The sequence below is a fragment of the Hyperolius riggenbachi genome, chromosome 9, assembly GCF_040937935.1.
Source record: "Hyperolius riggenbachi isolate aHypRig1 chromosome 9, aHypRig1.pri, whole genome shotgun sequence".
Taxonomy (NCBI): Eukaryota; Metazoa; Chordata; class Amphibia; order Anura; family Hyperoliidae; genus Hyperolius; species Hyperolius riggenbachi.
This window is the reverse complement of record NC_090654.1, coordinates 108,195,330-108,203,333: the sequence shown is the minus strand read 5'-3', so window position 1 is coordinate 108,203,333 and position 8,004 is coordinate 108,195,330. Positions and strand designations below refer to the sequence as shown.

The window sequence follows — 8,004 nt, the reverse complement described above, 5'->3', positions numbered from 1 at the left end:
TGCCGCTGATGGGAGAACAATTGTGGAGGAGCATGGATGGGGCCTCCCATGCACTGTAGCCGTGACTAGGGCTGTAGTAGTAGAACTTTCAGAACGGGCAGCAACACAACTGAGGGGACTGGAAAAAGCCCCAGGTAAGTGACAATCCCCTTTTTTCGCCAATTCAAGTGTGTTATAAGGTTTCCTAAGCTGTATGATGCATGACTTCTGAGTCAGCGATCACTTTGTACATTGTGCTTACATTCTCTTTCCTTTTTTTTTTTAATATAATTGATTGAAGAATACAGACCACTTCCATAAACATCAACATTCTCTTTTATTTAGATGTGCTTTTATTATTTTATCAGGTCAACATTGCCACAAAAAATTCAAACAAATTGTGCTTAATACCTCCTTATTTAATAGGAATGCTAAAAGTATCATTCAAATTTGTTGCAGCTGGAAAATGTGTGAGGAGAATCAGACAGTGGTGACTGAATTTCTACTTCTGGGATTTCAGAGTCTACAGAGCTTAAGAATTCTGTTTTTCATATTCATCCTCTTAATTTATATAGTCATAGTAATTGGAAACTCGCTCATCATCTTACTTGTGTCAACCAACTACCGTCTCCAAGTTCCCATGTTTTATTTCCTCAAACACTTGGCACTTGTGGACCTTATGTTCACCACAAACATTGTACCCAATATGTTATATGTCATCCTGATGATGGGTGGGAGGATATCCAAGACTGGCTGTTTTTTTCAGTACTGTACGCATTCTCTTTATGTTTATACGCAGTCTATAGTTCTCGCAGTTATGTCTCTTGACAGGTATATGGCTATTTGTCAACCTTTGCACTACTCCGCCGTCATGACTCCTAGACTGTGCTTTCACCTGGCTTTCTGGTCCTGGTCAGCTGGTATTGTTCTCAGCCCAAGTGAATTTTATTTTATCTTTACTCTACAGTTTTGCCAGTCCAACGTGATAAATCACTTCTTCTGTGACCTAGTTCCTGTTCTCAGCCTTGCTTCAAGAAATCAAGACTTAATAGAGTGGCATGACTTCTCCATCTCGTTCCTCCTTATATTTATACCATTCTTATTTATAATTGTATCCTATGTTTGTATCTTCATAACAATCCTGAAGATCTCAACTTCTGCTGGAAGGAAAAAGGCCTTCTCCACTTGTAGCTCCCACCTGGTTAATGTCTGCACTCATTGTGGTGTTTTAGTGACTGTGTATATTTTTACAGCAAGAAGTGCTTTCCAACCAGAAAATAAATGGAGATCTCTGTTGTATACCGTCCTTACGCCATTCATTAATCCTCTTCTATACAGTGTAAGGAATCAAGAATTTAGAAAAGCAATAAGAAGTTTAATTTGCTGAGAAACAAGAAAATAATAAACAGTGAATATAAAAATGTTATAAGGTAAAACATTTTAAGATGAGTAAGTCAATATATTTTGTAATACATATGTACAGGGGAATCTGTTACACTTTTGAAAAATAAAAGCTTGCGTGCATCAAGTTCAATTTCAAACAATCTCATGTGTTTTTCAAATCTGAGGGGCAAAAAAAATATGATGCAATACACTGAAAACAGCAGTTTACTGTATATGCAATATGCTGTATAGTTTTATTTAGACATGCTCTTCCTCTTTTTTTTTTTTACTAGTATTTGAGCTTTCTCTCTGTCCTAATGAATAATTATAATCGGTAATCCCCCCCCCCCCAAAAAAAATAATAATAATAATAATAATCTAGCTACAATGTACAATGGTGACGATAGCTTACTTCAATACATCACCCTGAAAAAATGATTAGTTTATTAAAACATTTGAACAATGCGTATGTAAGTACATTCTCGCCTCCTCAGGTCAATGCAAGTGTTTGAAGGTTCCCTTTAGCTATTAGGCACTCTTAGTTGTGCATGTTATACTTCCAGATACTTCCATTGACCTGAGGAAGCGGGAGTGTACCTACAAGATATGTCCCACTCTATATGAATGAATAATACAGTGGGATGTGAAAGTTTGGGCACCCTTGTTAATCATCATGATTTTCCTGTATAAATCGTTGGTTGTTACGATAAAAATATCAGTTAAACATATCATATAGGAGACACACACAGTGATATCGGAGAAGTGAAATTAAGTTTATTGGATTTACAGAAAGTGTACAATAATTGTTTGAATAAAATTAGGCAGGTGCATAAATTTGGGCACTGTTGTCATTTTATTGATTCCAAAACCTGTAGAACTAATTATTGGAACTCAAATTGGCTTGGTAAGCTCAGTGACCCCTGACCTACATACACAGGTGAATCCAATTATTAGAAAGAGTTTTTAAGGGTCAATTGTAAGTTTCCCTCCTCTTTTAATATTCTCTGAAGAGTAGCAACATGGGGGTCTCAAAACAAACTCTCAAATGACCTGAAGACAAAGATTGTTCACCATCATGGTTTTGGGGAAGGATACATAAAGCTGTCTCAGAGATTTCAGCTGTCTGTTTCCACAGTTAGGAACATATTGAGGAAATGGAAGACTACAGGCTCAGTTCAAGTTAAGGCTCGAAGTGGCAGGCCAAGAAAAATCTCGAATAGACAGAAGCGATGAATGGTGAGAACAGTCAGAGTCAACCCACAGACCAGCACCAAAGACCTACAACATCATCTTGCTGCAAATGGAGTCACTGTGCATCGTTCAACCATTAGGCGCACTTTACACAAGGAGATTCTGTATGCGTGAGTGATGCAGAGGAAGCCTTTTCTCCACCCACAGCACAAACAGAGCTGCTTGAGGTATGCTAAAGCACATTTAGACAAGACAGCTTCATTTTGGAATATGGTGCTGTGGACTGATGAAACTAAAATTGAGTTTTTTGGGCATAACAAGGGGTGTTATGCATGGAGGAAAAAGAACACAGCATTCCAAGAAAAACACCTGCTACCTTCAGTAAAATATGGTGGTGGTTCCATCATACTGTGGGGCTGTGTGACCAGTGCAGGGACTGGGAATCCTGTCAAAGTTGAGGGATGCATGGATTCCACTCAGTACGAGCAGATTCTGGAGACCAATGTCCAAGAATCAGTGACAACGCCAGGCTGGATCTTTCAACAAGACAATGACCCCAAAACACTGCTCAAAATCCACTAAGGCATCCATGCAGAGAAACAAGTACAACATTCTGGAATGGCCATCTCAGTCCCCAAATGTGAATATAATTGAAAATCTGTGGTGTGAGTTAAAGAGAGCTGTACATGCTCGGAAGCCATCAAACCTGTATGAAGTAGAGATGTTTTGTAAAGAGGAATGGTCCAAAATACCTTCAACCAAAATCCAGTCTCTCATTGGAACCTACAGGAAGTGTTTAAAGGCTATAATTTTTGCAAGAAGATCTACTAAATATTGATTTCATTTTTTTTTTGTGGTGCCCAAAATTATGCACCTGCCTAATTTTGTTTAAACAGTTATTGCACACTTTCTGCAGAGCCAATAAACTTCATTTCACTTCTCAAATTTAACTGTGTGTGTCTTCCACCTATATATATAAAATCGTGTGTGTGTGTGTGTGTGTGTGTGTTCGTGTGCCGCGATCACGTGAAAACGCCTTTACCGATTTGAACGAAACTTGGTATACAGATCCCTTACTACCTGGGATGATATGTTCTGGGGGTCTCGCGTCCCCCCTGCACACCTGGGCTACAGCCAATCAGATTCCACCCATTAAAGTGAATGGAAAAAATGGAAAAGGCTGCCATTCTCACAGTAATCAAGCCAGAGTCCCCACACTTGCCACAGTTGGTCACTTGATGACCGAGGTTACAAATCCAGGAAAAGTGGGCGGGGCATAAAACAGCCAATGAAATTTCAGACATTCATTTTAAATGGAAAAATGTAAACTGCAGCCATTCTTACTCTGTTAATCGCAGGGTTTTCAAACTTGGCAAACTTGGTCACTGGGAGAATGAGATTAATATTCAGGAAAGTGGGTGGAGCCTACAACAGCCAATCAAAAGTCACCTATTGATTTTCAAGGGGAATATTAAAACTGCTGCCATTCTTACACTGTTAATGACAGAGGCTTCAAACTTGCTACAGTCGGTCAATGGGTGACTGGGGTCCAAATTCACTAAAGGGACGAGGCCACAAACAGCCAGTCAGATTTGTTTAATTTCAATGGGAATATACAAATTATTGATACCAAAAGCCCAAAGCTCATAAACTTGGTCATTGAGTGACTGTATATTAAGGTTAGAAAAAGTGGGCGGAGCCAACAACTACATTTTATTCCAGGGGAAACTATAAACTGCAGCCATTCTTACACTGTTAATGGCAGGGTTCCCAAACTTGACACAGTTGGCCACTGGGTGACTGGGATTAATATTCAGAAATGTGGGTGGAGCCAACAGCCAATCAAATTTCACCTATTGATTTTCAAGGGGAATATTTACATTGCTACCATTCTTACACTGTTAATGGCAGAGGTCTCTTACCTGATAGGTGACAGGGGTCCAAATACACTAAAGGGGCGGAGCCACAAACAGCTAATCAGATTTGTTAGACTTATTTCAGCCATTTTGTTATTGGCAGGGTTCTCAAACGTGACACAGTTGGTCAATGGATGACTGGGATTAATATTCAGGAAAGTGGGTGGAATCTACAACAGCCAATCAAAATTCATCTATTGATTTTTAAGGGAAATATTGAAACTGCTGCCACTCTTACACTAATAATGGCAGAAGCCTCAAACCAGCTACAGTCGGTCATGAAGTGGTTGGGGTTCAAATCCACTAAAGAGGTGGAGCCACAAACAGCCAATCAGATTACTTTACTGGATAAATTGCTTCTATTCACACAATTTTGATGGCAGAAACCCAAAAGCTTAAAACTTGGTCACTGGGTGACTGGGATTAATATTCAGAAAAGTGGGTGAAGCCTAAAAAGAAAATCAAAATTCACCTGTTGATTTTCAAGGGGAATATTTAAATTGCTGCCATTCTTGCACTGTTAATGGCACAAGCCTCAAACCTGGTACAGTTGGTCATTGGTTCACTGGGGTTCAAATTCAGAAAAGGGGTGGAGCTGCAAACAGCCAATCAGATTTGTTTCATCTCACTGGTAAATTACAAATTATTGATGCCAAGGACCCCAAAGCTCACAAATTTGGTCATTGAATATTTGTGTGTTAGGGTTAGAAAAAGTGGCCGGAGCTAACACCAGCCAAATAACTTACCCGGGCAATGCCCATTAATCAGCTATTATTCATAAAAGTGGATGGAGCCTACAAAAGCCAATCAAAATTCATCTATTGATTTTCAAGGGAAATATTTCATTATTGCCATTCTTGCATTGTTCATGGCACAAGCCCCAAACTGGGTACAGTTATTTATTGGGTGACTGGGGTTCAAATTCAGAAAAGGAGTGGAGACACAAACAGCCCACCAGATTAGTTTCATTTCAATGCATATTATTGATGCCAAGACTGCAAAGCTCACACATTTGGTCATTGAGTAATTAAGTAATTGTCTGTTACTGTTAGAAAAAGTGGGCATAGCCAACACCAGCCAAATACATACCCAGGCAATTCTGGGTCATCAGTGGGCGGAGACAAATACAAATTGCACTGGTAAAATGTAAACTGCAGCCATTCTTACACTGTTAATGGTAGGGTTCTCAAACTTTGCACAGTTGGTCACTGGGTGACTGGGATTAATATTCATAAGAGGGTAGAGTCTACAAAATCCAATACAAATTCATTTATTGCTTTTCAAGGGGAATATTCATTTGCTGCCACTCTTGCACTGTTAAGGACACAAGCTTAAATCCTGGTACAGTTGGTCATTGGGTGACTGGGGTTCAAATTCAGAAAAGAGGGTGAAGCCACAGCCAATCAGATTTGTTTCATTTCAATTCAAATTATTGATGCCAAACAATGAACAGCTCACAAAATAGGTCATTGAGTCATTGTGTGTTAGGGTTAGAAAAGTGGGCGGAGACAACACCAGATAAATACATACCCGGGCAACGCCGGGCAATCAGCTAGTATGATATATAGAAGATATAAACTGACATTTTTTATCGTAACAATCAACGATTTATACAGGAAAATCATTACAATTAACAAGGTTGCCCAAACTTTTGCATCCCCCTGTATATTCAACAGTAGAGATAATTGTTCTGTGGTATAAATACACACTCACCTGATAACGTATCATAGGGATCACTTCACAAAGAGTGTGAATACATTTAAATTATACTTTCAATTATATGATTGTAGCCATGCACATGTTCTCTTTGCACCAAAAAAAGAAAAATAGCGTAAGTGATAATCTTTTAATTTGCACCAACAAAATCGCTATAGTACTAGCTTTTAGGAGTCACTCTCTTCATGTCATACTCAGCACCCTGCTTCAGGTCTCTTGCTCTGGTGTGGGGTCTCCTGCATCCCCGTTTGGCTCCCCTTCTGGGCAGCATGGAGGTGTAGTGATTAGCACTTTAGTCTTGCAGCCAGGTCACTATTTGCTTGGAGTTTTCCTGTGTCTGCGTGGGTTTCCTCCCACATCCTAAAAACATACAGATAAGTTATTTGGCATCCCCCTAAAAAATGATCCCTAGACTATGATACATACACTACATGATACATACATAGACATACTGTATGACTATGGCAGGGATTAGATTGTGAGCCCCTCTGAGGGACAGTTAAGTGACATGACAATATACTCTGTACAGCATTGTGGAAGATGTTGCCGCTATATAAATAATAATAATATAATAATAAATAATAATAATATAAATAATAATAATAATGCAGGAGGGAGGGTCCTCCTGTCATGCCCATTGTTTTGCCACTCCCTTCAGTGGGGAGGGGGCACAAATTATTTGCTGCTTGGGGCCACAAAAATCTTAGCAGCACCCCTAGCCATAATATAAACAGGTCATCAATGAACTGTTACCATCCTATGATGTGTGGGTGGAACCAGCCCATCTTTTAAGACCATACCACCTCATGCTCCCACCTTCTTGGGTACAGACTAGCAATGGATGGTACACACTTAGGGCCTTTTTACACTTACCGGTAATGCGTTGCTATGTATTTTAATGTATTTTTTTCTGTAGCAGTGCATTATGAAAAAGCTTCGGTTTTTCAGCATAAAGTGTGAATGAGGCAATAGGGAAACATGGTCACTGGACTGCACATCAGCTGTCCTTTCAGTTACAACTGACAGCAACTGATATAGTGGAAAAAGACCCTAAGCATCCTCCCCTGACCTGGAGGTAGAAACGCAAGTCAAATGTGAAAAATTTGTGTGTAAGATCGAAAACAGCAACTTGAACACAAAGTTCTTCCTATGTCTGGGTAAGCTGCCTATATCCAAAAATACTGAATGGCTCAAAGGACATAAGAGGTAACCTTAAAGGGGCACTACAGTGAAAAATTGTAAACTTTAAAATATGTGCAAACACATACAAATAAGAAGTACATTTTTTCCAGAGTAAAATGAGCCATAAATTACTTTTCTCCTGTGTTGCTGTCACTTACAGTAAGTAGTAGAAATCTGACAGAAGCGACAGGTTTTGGACTTGTCCATCTCTTCACATGGGGTTCTCAGGGATTTATTTATTTTCAAAAGCACTTAGTGAATGGCAGTTGCTTTGTCCAACTGACAAAAAACTGTGTAGCGAGCAGGGAAGCTGGCCAGCATCATTGTTTAAATTCTTTTTAGGGAATATCTTTATAAAGAATAAAAGCCTTGCCCCTATGAAGAGGTGGTCTAGTCCAAAACCTGTCGCTTCTGTCAGATTTCTACTACTTACTGTAAGTGACAGCAATATAGGAGAAAAGTAATGTATGGCTAATTTTACTCTGGAAAAAAACGTACTTCTTATTTATTAATGTTTGCACATATTTTAAATGTTAAAATTTTTCGCCATAGTGCCCCTTTAAATAAAGTCGCTTTACAGCTACAGGATCTTCTCAAAAAATTAGCATATTGTGATAAAGTTCATTATTTTCTATAA

At 39.1% G+C, this 8,004-nt stretch overlaps 1 long non-coding RNA gene across 1 annotated transcript; it reads right to left on the bottom strand.

Moving 5' to 3' along the window:
• Positions 1 to 6,301: 6,301 nt before the first annotated feature.
• LOC137531699 (uncharacterized) lies at positions 6,302 to 7,183 on the bottom strand. The gene is made up of 2 exons (XR_011023713.1): positions 7,059 to 7,183; positions 6,302 to 6,545 (listed from the first exon to the last, which is right to left on the bottom strand). It is a non-coding gene; the product is annotated as an uncharacterized lncRNA (long non-coding RNA).
• Between the last annotated feature and the right edge of the window lie 821 nt (positions 7,184 to 8,004).